This window comes from Colossoma macropomum, unplaced genomic scaffold (assembly GCF_904425465.1).
Source record: "Colossoma macropomum unplaced genomic scaffold, Colossoma_macropomum, whole genome shotgun sequence".
In the NCBI taxonomy this organism is placed as follows: Eukaryota; Metazoa; Chordata; class Actinopteri; order Characiformes; family Serrasalmidae; genus Colossoma; species Colossoma macropomum.
Window position 1 is genome coordinate 34,352,809 of NW_023494785.1, and position 15,222 is coordinate 34,368,030.

Sequence of the window (15,222 nt, forward strand, 5' to 3'; positions counted from 1 at the left end):
CTGGCTACAATGTCCCATCTTACAACACACTGCGTGAAAATATTGTGAAGGAAATGAAAGGCCAGAGTGTGTCGCTAACAAATGACCTATGGACATCCTCCACCATAGAGCTGGTAACTGATCACCGACACAAGAAAACTGAAGACCCAAGTGCTGTATACATCTTTGATGCCAGAGAGACACACTGTTGTTAAGTTACCTTTATTTGTCCCTCAAAAGGGAAACTTCACCTCCGCATTTGAACTCATTCATGCAGTGAAACACTCACATACACACTAGTGAATGCACACACACTAGGGGGCAGTGAGCACACTTGGCTGAAGCAGTGCGCAGCCCTATCCATGGTGCCCAGGGAGCAGTTGGGGGTTAAGTGCCTTGCTCAAGGGCCATCCAGTTGCATACTTTCAGCTCTGTGGATCTAACCAGCGGCCCTCCCGGTCACAAGGCTGGTTCCCTAACTTTCAGCCCATGATTGCCGATCGTCTGTCTGAAACAATCTAGGAATGGGGCATACTGGTGTTTTGCACAGTTTATGATAATGTCAGTAACATAACTTTAGCTATGAAGCTATGTTGAACTGTTTCCCAAAGATCCAGGATGCACCGGGCGCACTCTACAGCTGGCAATAAAGACTAATTTAGTCCTACCTGATGTGGTGAAGACTATCGATGCAGCAAGGAGAGTTACCAGACACTTTCGTCACTCAGCAGTGGCCATTCATGTCCTGAGGAAATGGCAGGAACAGCCTGGCATAGGAGCCAAAAAACTCTAAATTGATGATCTGACATCACCATTGTGGCCTGTATGCCAGGTTCAAACATCTTCAATTCAAGTCAGAGAAGAGAGGCCGCCCGGAACCACCCAAACAGCCCTGCTGAATGAAACTAGTCAGCCAGCTTAATCGATTTAAAATAATCTGGCAAATTTATAGTTATTAATTTTCATCCAAGGCATGGATGTCAAAAGTGAGGATACAGGTGATAACGAAGGTGATCTAGTAATGGGGAAAACTAACAGCCTTGAGCAAAATTTTGAGCAACTTTTTGGTTGCTAGAATCCTGCTTTGCTACAACTACAAGTTGGAGAAAAGAAGGACACTACTCCTCCGCAGCCAAACAAGTCAGTGATTATTTAATGACACCGCATATTACCACCATGGAGAACCTGCTGCAGTGATGGGTCTGCAAGCAGGATAGATTTCCCTATTTGGCCAAGCTATGCAAGAGCTACTTTGCCACCAGTATACCAAGCGAATGAATTTTTTCTCTGGCTGGGAATACCATCACGAGACAGCAAGTGAGCCTTCATTCTGCCCACATTGATGCCCTTATCTTCTTACATGCAAACCAGGATTGAAAAGCAAAAACTTTGACTAAGCAGGACTACAAGAATGAGCAGGCTTACATGCTAGATCTTGTGTGAGTTTTGTTTTCCTCCCCAAGTAATATACTAAAATTTGCACCGATCTTTCTTTTTCGCACTTAAATAGGAGCTATGACATAAAAGTATTTCACAGCATTATTGTTGTTGCTGAGTTACAACCTGTTGTTATAGCTGCATCTGAGCAAGCCTGAGTTTAGTTTAGTTTAAAAAGGAATGTTTGTTTTAGGAAATTTTAGCATTGGTAATGTTCTGTTACTTTTATTCTTAAGGGTGAGTCTAGTAAGAGAGGGTTGTGTTGTGGTGTGTTAGCTAGCTTCAGCAGTAAGGCTGAGTGAGTCAAGCAGCTAGAGGAAGTAACCATGAACTGCCTAGACTAGACTAACAGAGTACTGTTTTTTCCCCTCACTGTATGCTGGTTTCCGAGTTCTAAGCAAAGCTGAGTGATGGACCAGCATATAATAAGTATATTTTCTGCGTGTTTGCTTGCTTTTGTTCCGCATAAAAGATATGTGCATGCGCTGCCTGTTGTCAGCTGCATTAAGTTTTGCAAATACAGATTGTTGCTTGCTGCAAAGCATTTCCTTCTCCTGTGGTTCTATTTATGATATCATCAGCGTTTAGTCGACGTCGACTTAACTTTCACATGAACATCAACTTTAAAAAATCTGAAGTTGTGCCACCACTAGTCCCAATTCTCTTTCCTGAGTACATTGAGGAAATCATCAGTAGTCAAAGGACACTCACAAACGTGTTATGTTTCATTACAAAGCGAGCATAATTAGGCCTGTTTAATTGGATTTAGTGCAGCGCAATAAAACACTGAATAAATATCAATGCAGTTGTAGGTTTATTATTATTATAGTCTTCTCTTTATATATGTGGCACAGGCTCTGTTTTGTCTGTTCCATTTGAATAAATATCATTATGCATATCACAGAAATATTTTGAAATATTTTTGTCTTACCGCCCACCCCTAGTTGGAACTGACAAAAAACAAACCAATAGTGCCACATTTAAAGAATACTAACAAAAACTACAATGATTTTACATTTTCAACATTTCACATACTGCACTAAAGCAAATCCAAACAGGACTAATTATGCTCTCTTCGCAATGAGAACAGTTGGGCACAGATGTTTAGTATTGACAATATCGGAGATATGTTACAGTATGCTTTTCTGAATATAACATAATTGATAATGATAACAATAAGTATTGCCATATTGTCAACCCCTATTCAGGAATATATTCTGTATACATGCTATGAGTCTGCTAAGTAAAAATCAACATCTCCAACATTTTCAAATAGGCTGCAAATGCCATTCCCTGATGGGTATGATGAAACCACAAAAGCTTTGTTGTCTTCATTAGAAAACACTCTCATTCTTCTTACAACCCTGCTGTGTGTTTACATTCTGTATAGAATTTCAGCTTAAGATTTTGCAGTGTGAGAAAATGAGATGTGGATTGCATATCAACAGCATGGCATTTCCTTATCTGCAATGTTGCTATAATCCAGGCACGTTCGCACCTGTTTTGTACTTTTCTGTCTTTCCTCTGGGTAAATGGATCTCTGAATGCTTAAGCATTTTTGCTCATGTATATACCCACGGAAGCACAGACTCCTTTTTGATATGAACCAAACGCTTATGTTGGAAAAGTTTATGAATAAGTATTGCACAGTAACTGTAATTTTAACAAAATAACTATCAGGTAAAAATAGCAGCCTAAAGAAATATTTCATCAAACAAAACTAACATCGCTGTTCCTGAACGGTAGCAGGGGGGCTGTTATCACTATGAAAATCTGCAATAATAATAACAACAATAATAATAATAATTTTTATTTATATAGCACTGTTCAGGCCGCTCCACAAACCAGAAGGTGTCTGCAGGTCAGTATCTGTAGATCTGAGATCACGTACTGGAACATAAACATACACTCTGTGATGTAAGCGCGTGCTAAGTCATTTAGAGCCTTAAAAACTAGTAGCAGAACTTTCAAATCTGTTCTGAACGATACAGGCAGTCAGTGCAGTTCTGTTAAAATGGGACTGATATGATCTCTCGCATTTTGTACAAGTTGTAAGGGATGTATTGTTTTCTTAGGAAGTCCAGTAAGTACAGCATTACAATAATCAACTCTGCCTGTAACAAATGCATGAACAAGTTTCCCTGCGTCACTCTGAGATAGAAAATTTTAGCAGTATTTCTCAAATGATAGAAAGCTACATTTGTCACTGTGTTTACATGCAGGATGTAATGCTAACAGGTCCAAAATGTAGCCAGAGACTGTCAGGTTAAAACGTTCATTTTTGCACTTGCCACTCCCACTGTGATGCTCTCATGACTGCTCTATTTACCTTAACAAATGTTTGTTTTTTTACCTCCACAGAATGATCCACGGCACAGTGAGTGTGGAGGTCATGCCATGAGGCAAAAGTGGTCTGGCTGGGCTGAAGGTGCCTTGGGTCTGTCTAGAGGTCCCTCAGCCTCTGCCACCGGAGTCCCACCTGTTGCTGTGGATATGGCAAAAGCTTAGTCAGGAGCGGCTCAGAGTCCCTGATGTCCCAATTAATGGCAGAGACTGGTAGGCCAGATGTGGTATTACAAAAGTTGAGGTGTTCAAATAACAAAACCATAACATATAACCATAAATATAGAAAGTAATCCTGTGGGTGTTCATTTGACTATGGTAATAAAGAAATGGCACTGTTTCAGCATTTCCTGATAGGACATTTTAATTTCTTCTATCAATTTGTTTAATTTTGACATTTTAACCTTACCTTTGCTATAATTATTTTAAGTGATACTGCCATTTTCTTTCCAATTCCATACGAATCCAGGTGGGCAGATGGACTGTGCAGCACCCTGACTCCCAGTTCTAAAAACTCATCCTTTTGGTAAAGATTGAAATACAGAAAGCTACTTTTCTCATGCAGAACAAGGTCATTACTGATACTGCAGACTAGAATACAAAGATGTCAAATAAAAAGATGTCAAAACATCAGTGCAACTCTGATACCACTACATTTGCTGCAGTGCTGTAAAGGATTCCTTTCAAGCATACTCAAAGCATTAAATTCCAAAAGCTGTATCCAACATTTGTGCCAGTACAAAGATTTCATGCTTGAAGAAGTAACTTTGAAGGAATTTGAAGGAATTATACAAAGCACAGTAAAAATATTACTACACTATCAGTTAACACACTAGGTTTCATTACATTTTTGACCAAGTAACGCATTTTATTACAATTACATAAGAAGCAAAGATTCAACCACACATCCCACTTTACTGTTTGTAACTCTTCGCGAGACAGCACAAAATTCCAATTAGTATGTAATTGTGAGATCATAACAGACGCTTGCAGTGACAAAAAAAATCCATTTTTGTGGGGGCAACTTGCTTGTCTACAATGTAAAGAACTCGCAAGAAAGGCCAAACCTTCTTGTTCTAGTAGTGTTTCGTTTATGCATGTAATCACAGCACAGTTGAGTGATTAGCCTCAGGGTGAGAGATCATGTCACATTATGTTAAGCCAAAACAAAACTCCAAGAGCTAAAGCCATGTTCACAAAGTGCAAAGAAGTGGCACTAGCCAGTCTAAGTCTGGTTATCTTTTCATTTCAAAAGTGATTAACTTCTCTTTGTTCAGATGTTTTGCACACAGTTGTTTTTAAGCTCAAACATTTCTTATTAAAGAAGTAGGCTGAATCCTGCAGCGTGTGAGTTTTCAAAAAACAGTTTGATTCATGCAATATGCTATGGCTAACTCTCTTTGAATTCTTTTTTCTGTGTCAAATTAGAAGATACTGGGACACACATAAACTCAGGTCAAATGATTCAATGTCTTCAATGCAGCTTGTGCTACTGCAGAGGCTGTATCTGTCTCACTCTAACACTCTCAGAGCACACTCCCCCTCCCCGATGGGACTGAGCTTTATTCACAGCTTTTTTTATAACAGGTGAGTGAGCACATTCCCACAAGCCGCATTAAGAGGCCTACATGTTCTATGGTTTTTCCCTCTCAGCCAGTGAATCATACCAAAAAATATCCTCTCTGTTTACTACTGAGCTGCTCGGGGTCCCTACCTTCAACTGTTAAAACTAATACAGCACAGGGTCTGTGAGCTTTTCCCCAATGATCACTTTCCGTTGACACTACGTTATGCCTTGTTACCATATAGCTTAACTTGAAGAGCTGGCTAATCTGCTTAAAACAAGTCTGATCTGACATACAATTTTGGAAAGTATCAAATCAGGAAACCTTTTATCCTGCTTGTAGTTTGTAAAGGTATTTACAATAATGCAAAATTTTAAATATATAGAATAGCATTATACACAGACAGCTGACTTAATTAAAGGAAAAGCCTGAATAAATGAGAGGAAAAACATGCTTCCAAACAAGTGTACTGAATGACATAATTAAACATCCTACCTAGCTCTGTGGCATGTAAAAAATCCTGAGCAAGCCCATTTGACTGCAATTTTTGATCAAGGTGGCAAGAGGAGAAGAAGAAGAAGACCTGACAACGGACTTAAATTGCAATCACAATATTGGTGGAAAAAATTTCAACCAATTCAAGTAGTAAATATTATATTCATGATATCAGGAAAGAAAATAATTTTGAGTTGAACTGAATTCAGAACCATTAGCCAACTGTGTTTACACAGAGGAATTAGACCTCCACATTTAACCCATCCATGCAGTGAAACACCCACATACATGCACATTAGTGAAGACACACACTAGGGGGCAGTGAGCACACTTGCCCGGAGCGGTGGACAGCCCAATCCACGGCGCCCGGGGGAGCAGTTGGGGGTTAGGTGCCATGCTCAAGGGCACGACTGCCCCCAACTAAATAATTTACCAGTAAATATATCTAATATGTTCTAAATTCCTTTGTGAAGTCCATTGTAAACCAAAAGATAGGATTAAAAGCTAAAACTGCTTGCAGTAAAATCAATTCAAACATGTAATTAGTATCTTAACATGTCAAATTACTCTTTAATTATTTGGATTGCAAGCTAAAGAGTGTAAGAGTGAGTGTATGTGTGATTTGTTGAATGTGGAACCAAACATGTAAAGGAAATAGCATTTAATCTATTGCTGCTTCGGAAAATTTCCACCAGAGTTGTTCAGGTGTTATTTTTTTGAGAGATTGTGTTGTGTTATTAAGTGCTATTGCCACATGTAAATTAAGGTAACATGTGGCAGCATATAAACCTTGCCAGTAATCCTTGTTTATTAATGAGCAAACTTTTTACTCCCTTGTTATTTTCTCTTAATGTCACAGTAAATCATGCTACATATGCTAAAACAACAACAACAATTATAATAATGATAATAATAATAGCAGCTCAAACTGTTTTACAGCATATTTTAAAGAACAATACAACAGAGTTTTAACAAATGTTTTAACAACAAGCATTTTAACAAATGTGCTTTTACATATACATGTATACTTTATATCAAATCTCCTTCTGTGTACCTCATTTGAACATCATTTCATTTTTAACGTAAATGTGATGTTTTCAACCATAATGGCATGTTGTCAGTTAAACTTGACACACTGATGATGAGGCTTTATTTCTGTAAAATAGTCTCTATATGAGGCTTGCAACAGTAGGCCCACACAAGCACATTAACGTATAGCACATCAATATATATTTCTGTGGACTGATTAGTCAAAGGCAGAACTTTTTATGCAGCAGGACAATGATCCGAAGCACACAAGCAAGCCCACCTCTGAATGGCTTAAAAGAAAAACAATTATAGTTTTGGCGTGGCCTAGTAAAACAGTTAAAATCCATTGAGATGCTGTGGCAAGATCTTCAATGTGCAGTTCATGCTTGAAAACCCTCCAACGTAGCCAAATTAAAACAGTTCTGCAAAGCAGAGTGGGTTCAAATTCCTCCACAGTGATGTAAAAGACTCGCAAGTTGATTGCAGTTGTTACTGCCATGGGTGGCACAACAGGTTATTAGATTTAGAGGGGCAATTACTTTTTCACATGGGTAATATATGTTTAAAAAAAATCTTTTTCTTCGATAAATGGATTGATCATTTAAAAAGCTGCATGTTGCATTTACATGTGTTGCCTTTATCTTATTTTAAAATTAACTGGATAACCTGAAACGTAAATGTGACAAATTAGCAAAAATAGAAGAAATCGGGTGAGGGGCAAAAACCTTTTCACAACACTGGAAGGAATCTGCAAGGACCTTTACATAAACCATGAACGTGATGCAAAGAAAACGTCATTAACTTTGATTAAACAAAGTGCACAAGAACTGTACTGTGGCCATGCCTATAGACGGAATATGAAGAGTTTCATTCTGAAATGCTGTATATTCATTTGTGACAAGAAGAAGTTGATATAAACATTTATTGCATGTGTAAAGGCCACTCCCAACAACATATATCAAGAAAAATAACAAAATTAATCAAAGTGGCATGCAATGCATTTTGGAACAAAACTCTTCATCTACAGTGCAGTCTGTATGTATTTGAACATACACTATATGTCCAAAGGTTTGTAGACAATCAACGGTAATAGGGAGATGCTGGACAATTGCTGTAAGGATTTTATTGCAATAATGACAAAAAAGACAGTAAATACTATGAAGACAGCATGCACCTCACGATTCTTTTTTAATAAATCAAATGGAAGTGATGTGGCAAGTGAACTAGAAGGCTCTCATTCACTGCTCTTGTTTGGAGCACGAGAAGCTGCTGCTACTCATCTGCGATAAAATACGCAGTTACGGTGAAATAAGATCCAGTGGTGATGGATGTCCACACAGCACATGTTACAGCTGTTCTACCCGTTTTCTTTAGTGATTTTATAACTTCGGTTTTGGTCTCGTTGTAGAGATGGGGGGGATCACTGTGTCAGTAAAGTATTTTTGAGACTGGACGTGTGCAACATAGCGCGAAAGCCCTGTTTCGCAATGACTGAGAATTGCCTTGCAGACTGCAGGTCACATAGCAACGATGCGTTATTCGCATTTATAAGCAGCGCAGTTGGTTTCCTGGTACGTTAGGTTAAATCTGTAATGAGAGACTGTCACACACTAAAAAGTGGCGAAGCTTAAGTCAGCTTCTCTTTCGAATTCTCCCGTTCCACCTTAAATGGTGCCACATTTACATTTGGCGCCTCAGTTAGAATTTAAGGTGGAACGGGAAAAATCGAACAAGAAGCTGGAGAATAAGAAGCGACTTCAGCCTCGTAAAACAGTCGAACACTGAGAGACATTTAACTGATCAACTTTTGAGGAAAGGTTTTCTGCTGGAGATGGGAGGAAAGCGGCTATAGCTAAAGCTTAAAGCAGAGCGGAGTAAATCTTCGTTTTCATTTATATTGTTTAGCCTATACTAGGACATTAACACATTCTGAGACATACTGGACATTAAATGTTGCGGCGGTTTGATTTTTGTTGAAAGGACAAATTGGCTCTTCTTATCATTTGTGTTGTGACTCCTGATCTAACCTGGCTTTTAATGCAGAGGGAGACAGTCGGATTTCTCGCTCATCCATTTTTGTTTTTGTTATGTGCCGCCACAGACTGTCCGGGCGCTGCACTTCTGCACTTCCAAGTTCCGCCTTTTGCATTCCGTCAACATTACGTTATAAATTAAATATTTAGAAAATTGATTTTTGACATTTGTGAATCGATTCAGAATCGTTCATGTCCACATCGCGATGCATCTAAGAATCGATTTTTTCCCACACCCCTACAGTACACTAAGTAAAAGTGGACTGAATGCTTAAGCTTTAAAGACATTTGGCAAGGTTAAGTTTTATTTCACTTCATAAAATATTTAGTAGGTCTTAGGACAAACACTGTGTTTTACATGTGAGTACGGGCATGAAACATTTGGGAGGCCCTGTGCTACAGTACACAGCCTTTCTGTCCAAATGTTCAAAGACTGCACAAAAGGAATATATGTATTGACTGTCTGTAAGAATACACTTATGATTTGTTAAAAATCATTCCACATCAATGTACCTTGTGCACTGAACAATAAAAGAGCGCTGCACACACACTTTGTCAGTGCTAAGCAACCTTAATCCTTACCGGTGTTTTTGAACAAATCAGGTTTTTCATCGAAGAAATGTTTTTTATCCTGGAGAAATGTGACTACAAAAATGAAACAATTAACAGCATGATTTTAAATTGAAAAGTTGCTACATTCATGTCAAAAGCAGCTGTAAATATTAAATTATTTAAAAATCCATTACAAAGTTCTTGCACAGTGAATCCCAAACTGTTTCACCCAACAGCTCATGTTACAGTAGCTTACAATTACTAAAGTGGCAAGAGTGCGACTTGTCACTGCACATTTGATTACGGTTCATGAGGTTTTTCAGCCTGTTTCAATCCTTTCACATCATTATAATGCAGTGACATCTCAGTGCCAAAAGTAGACCCATTGTGGCACCAGGCGATTCTCTACATTCTATTCCTCATTAGTTAAAACAACAGAAAGACCTGGTGGCCCACACTGCTGCTCTAAACTGGATTCAGGCTGTTAAACAGCATCAACAGAGAAGAGCAAGAGCAAATGAGTGACTGGCACATTTATGACTCAGGGCATGACCTATTGTGCGGTGATTGATGGCTTTTGGAGAGGAAAGGCTTGAAAGTACCTGGGAGGTGCCAGAGCAAGTCAAACAGAAGAATCTCACCCACTGAGCCTCATTATGCCAACAAAGGCAGACAATTACTACCACTAGCCAGGAACAGGACACTGAACCAAGTGCCACTGCACAGAAAAATTAAGGTGGAGTTCGATTTTGATTTGTTTGCTGCTTACCCGGCTAGTACCCTCAACGCCCAGTGTTAAATGAGGACGCCCCGTTAAAAACGGAATAAATTGAGTTGTGTTGACAAGAAACTAACTGGCACGTATTAGCAAGACATAATGAGAAGCAGTGAGGCGGGAAACGCCTGTCTTTGATGAGCATCATCATGAATATTTATATGGACTCAAGATTGTGTCTTAGATTAATGTACGCTGAGCAAAGTCACAGAACAAACACTGGCAGCACTGTACCCGCCATACCAAATAAAACCATGTCTACAAAATACACGTATTAGAAATTAATTTACTGTTTTTGGGAGATACAATGTAAACACAAATTACAGCCAAGAAAATATGTCAAGTGAAAAAGTGTACCTGGTGCGGTGTTCATAGATATCCAAGGAATGAAGTTGAATGTTACCCTAGAAATGTTTTTCAAAAGCTTCCATTTTGATAAATTATGAGGGATAAGTGTTTTCTGAGCACTGGCATGAATGATTATAATACATGCATTCATGAACAATTTTGGAATTAAATCACAATTTCATTCAGTTCATCCAGAATACAACATTAAGTAGTTATATTATGAAAGTACATAGATTCCACTGCATAGCACTGCTTAGTGATGGGAGGTGTCCTTTCACCACTACCTTTCAGAAAAAATGTAGTTCATTTTGTCCTCCAGCCACAGACTGTATATGCTACTCCTGGGCTTTAAACCTGAATCAATGTTGCATACCATCCTGAACCTTTGTGGAGTACTACTTTTTCTAATAGTAGTCCTCCACAATAGTCTAAAGAAAAACACTGTTTCCAGCAAAAATGTTACAGGTTTTTGACAGAAAAACTGATTTGTCAGATAGCATACGGTTCCATCATCTTAATTATTTTGTTAGATTTCAAAAGAAGCAATTGCACAAAAATGTTCCATATTGCAGGTCCTGCATGACAAAAAGACCACCAACAATTCGCTTTTCATTATGTCCTTTTGTTCTTCTGATAAACATTATTACATTATTATATTAGGTGATTCTGAGCACCAACCCCCTTGTTTATTACGTTGCATAGAACTAAGGGTGGCAATATACCTAAAACAGACTACCATAAATATCACGATACTTGCGTATTGTACATTTTTTTCTAAGGTTTCATGTTGGAACCAACACAATGCACCAGTAGTGCCAAATTAAAAAAAAGTTACTAAAAACAAATATGTAATTCAACATTTCACAACATACTAAATCAAATTAACAGGACTAACTATGCCCTCCTTTTAATTAAATGTGTAGTTGTTCTTTACGTGCTGATGATATGAACATGTGGTATATATCATCATATTGCCCACCTCTACACAGACCTCTTCTTCGTACCAAATGCTGTTACAAAGGCTTACATCTGCCCCATCACATTATATAGTGTGTGTGTGTAGTTTGCTGTAAAAGCAACACTGCTGATGCCGCTAGGCAACTGGGAGACACAGAATAACACTCCGATCACTGTAGACCTGACCAGTGCTCACGGCTCACCTGACCTTAACGCTGACTCTCAGCCAAGTAAGAGAGTTGTGCAACATTGACGTTTACCATCCAGCCGCCTGGGAGGTGAATAATTGAGTGAGCTCAATAGGTAAGGGGAAGAGGAGCTCACTGAATGAAATTCTAAATGATGTGACATTCGAAAAAGAGTCTTGCACACTGCACACAGGGCAGTACACCAACCACATCAGACCAAAAAAGTGACAGGGTTTGTGGAACAGACCCCCACAAAACATATTTCACAGTGGGCTGTCACTTCATCGAAAAGAAGTCTATCACTTTTAGGCTTCAGACAGACTATTATTGTAATCACTATGATAACTACCATAACATATAATTAAGGTATGGAACATTCTTTGTGAATCAGGAACAAATTAAAATTTATTATTTTTTGCTGCTTCCTCGAATTCTGTCTTACAATCTACACAAGAAGACGTGTTTTGATGAAGGCTGTTCTCAAGTAGTAATTTCTTAAGTGTATTTTGGATGCTTTTGTGAAAAAGGGAAATATGTACTTATTGTGTTGTGATAGTGGGGAAACACTACATGAAAGAATTTGGAAATTCAACTTTGCTTCGAGTCATCATCATGTTAAATTAAACATTTGCCAATTTAAGACAGTGTTTAAAAACTCTTAGGGAACTAGTGGGAAATGCTGCATGCTTTCCTAACTTTAAAAGCCCAAACAAAATGTGACCACATTTCATGAATCTTGAAAAAACCTGCCTCACAGCTTATTCGATGCCTCTAGCCTCAGGTTCAGCATGAACTGAGAGAACATGAACAGTGGGATGTTGCTTTAAGGTGAATCACCAGTATCCAGGACACACAGGGCTGCATGCCTCAGTCTTTTCAGACAAAGGTGGCTGGGATGAACTTTGCCTTCACAGTCCATCAATCTGATCGCACTGACAGCAGAGTAGATTCAAAATTAGCCCTCTTTCACCAGACCCTCCTAGGACTGGGCTGCTTAATGGCAGGGATGCATAGTCAGGCTGGATCATTTGCATGACTGTGATTGGACTTAACATGATGAAACACATCTACAAATGAGTAGTGTTTACCATTCAAACACAGTGGGCAGACTGTACACAAAGATCCTAGCCAATTTATGTGGACTGGCTATTTTCAATGAATGTCTGTCATGTCATGTTTATAGAAGCTTACATAAACAGCACATAGGCCTAATGGGCAACCTATTAATCATGCTACATTAAAAATAGAATTTTTGACTCATTCATCATATTTCCCTTTACTTTTGGGAAACAGTACAGAAAGGACTACTAATCAGAGGTCTCTCACTTGAAAACCTACCTGTGGTGCCATGGGTTAGAGGGCACACAAGTACCATTCTTAATCAAACGAGACATAAATCCTGACAAGCCTTTTACGTGGGAAAGGTGTGTGGCTACTAGTTTAACTCTAAAAGGCGTATAAGCCTTCATATTAGTGTTAGAATAAGGACGATATGGTCAGTGAGGTGGTGGGCTGCGTTGCTGTCATTTCACCTGATGTTAAATGGGGAGCTAGGCTAGGCTAATCTGACACAGCAGTCCGCGCTGCTATTTCGGTCAGCTTTCAAGTGGAAGAGTGGCTAAGCTAACGTTTCTCAATCGTTTCCTTTTTTTAAACACGGACTTCACACACTGGCCGTTTTGTGAGGTATAGCTGTAACTAGATGACTGACAGGACGACTAATGCCATTCTTCGGAAATGTGGCGAGCCAAAACCACCAATGTTTCTTTTCTCTTTGCGCAAACCTAAGAACAGGTTTCGACACACGGCTCCCTCGCAGCTGTATCGAGCTGAATTACACTGCGTTAGGCTGCAATCTCAACCTGTGGTGTATTTTAGATTGACTATACTGCAATGCTTACCTCTTCTGTTAACAGGTGGTGATTTGCTGTTGGTTCCAGTGGACTGCTTTCTTTATTCCCTCTTGAATTCTTGATTTGACCGTTTCAGCCCATGACACAGGCTTAACTCCCACATCGAAACGGACACTATGGCACAGCCCACTTTAGCCCACTCCAGCGCTGACTGGCAAGGACGGGAGAAAAAAGACGTCAAAATCCCCCTATTAGCACGTTATAAGCGTATTCTCGTTTTACATTTTGTGACGGGAGCAGCACCGCCGTCTAGTCTCCTCGCCCACATCCTCCGCGCGGCTTTAACTCTCCTCGCTCACTGCCCCACTGTCTGTAATGACTGACTGAAATTTTACAAGCGGCTTTTTCTTTTTGTCTCTCTCGCTCACTCGCTGCTCGTCTCAGTACCTCGGTATATTCAATTATCCTCCTTTATGCAATTCCAAGTTTTTCACACGAAAAAATGCCACCGTTTTGGGCACAAAAGCCGCATTCAGTAACGGCTGGTTTGGGAAACAACATCTGCTCGGCTCTCCTCAATGCGGTAGATATTTTGGGTGGTAGTAACCGCCACGAGCTGCTTCGCGGGCGCGTTCTTTTTTTTCCCCACCTGTATTGCGAAAAGCCCCACCTTCCTGCGCTAGGATTGGCTAGTAGTTCATAGTCACAAGCAACCCAATGATGTAGGGCTAACTACCCAATCCTAGCGAAGGAGGCGGACTAGTTCTAACCAAACAGACCGCAGGAGGAGAGGTTTTGACGGAATATGGGTGGGGGAAAAGAACGCCATGAGAACAGTCTCTCCAACCGTTTATGTAACGGCTCCCAAATGTTTTCTCTCTAACTTAATGTCATAATGAGAATACTGAGAAAATAAATAGCCAATTTACAATGTATTTTGCTGTCAAATCATACAGGAAATATGGCTGGCTAACTACTTACCATGTCTTTTTGATGTATTTGTACTTTTCTGAGGATTTTAAAATAATAGCAGGTTCACAACGGTCAAGTACATTACAAGTAGAAAAGAATCCACTTTTTACTCAGTGACTACATTATAATCAAGCACTTTTCATTCCTAATGTCTTTTTTGGGTTTAATGTTCTGTTGGTTCAAGGTTTAGCCTTTTTCCAAATCAAAGAATTCCCAAAAAAGAGAGCAATGCCATCTGAACCAACTTTAGTTTCTATCATGAAAGATGCTGTATGTACTTAGAAATTCCCTTACAGTCCTACAAAGAACTCAGAGTTTTTGTTTTAGTTTTTACCACTGAACACTTTTATTCCTTTTGAAATTGTTTTTTGAAAGCTAGGTTCACTTCTAGTTAATCATTATTTGATTGAAGTTAAATATTTTCACATAGGTGTGCTTTTGGATTACTAATATGCATGTCTGGTAGTTACAGAATTCTACAGCTGAACAGCCAGACTCTCTGGTATATTATCATATTGAGTAGTAAGTCGTCAGCATGATGACTCATGACAGCTAACTTGTCCCTGCAGTCACTGCATTGTGATTTCAGTGTGTCTCAACATCTGTTTGTTCTGCCATGCAGATGATTAAACTACATTTGAAAGAGTGACAAATAATGCAACATCATTTATATCAAACTGGATTCTCTTGTTTCTT

At 39.2% G+C, this 15,222-nt stretch overlaps 1 protein-coding gene across 6 annotated transcripts in view; it reads right to left on the minus strand.

The window, feature by feature from the left end:
• The window catches only part of sntg1 (syntrophin, gamma 1), a 41,895-nt gene extending 27,715 nt beyond the window's left edge, over window positions 1-14,180 (minus strand). For 2 of the 6 annotated variants that reach the window (XM_036592039.1, XM_036592024.1), the window contains exons 1-2: window positions 13,603-14,180; window positions 3,770-3,901 (exon numbers count right to left, since the gene is read on the minus strand). The gene's annotated coding sequence lies outside the window, so the exon portion shown is untranslated. Of the gene's footprint in view, window positions 1-3,745; window positions 3,902-13,602 lie in introns of all 6 variants that reach the window. The other 4 variants (XM_036592031.1, XM_036592016.1, XM_036592047.1 and 1 more) reach the window with 3 other exon arrangements.
• Between the last annotated feature and the right edge of the window lie 1,042 nt (window positions 14,181-15,222).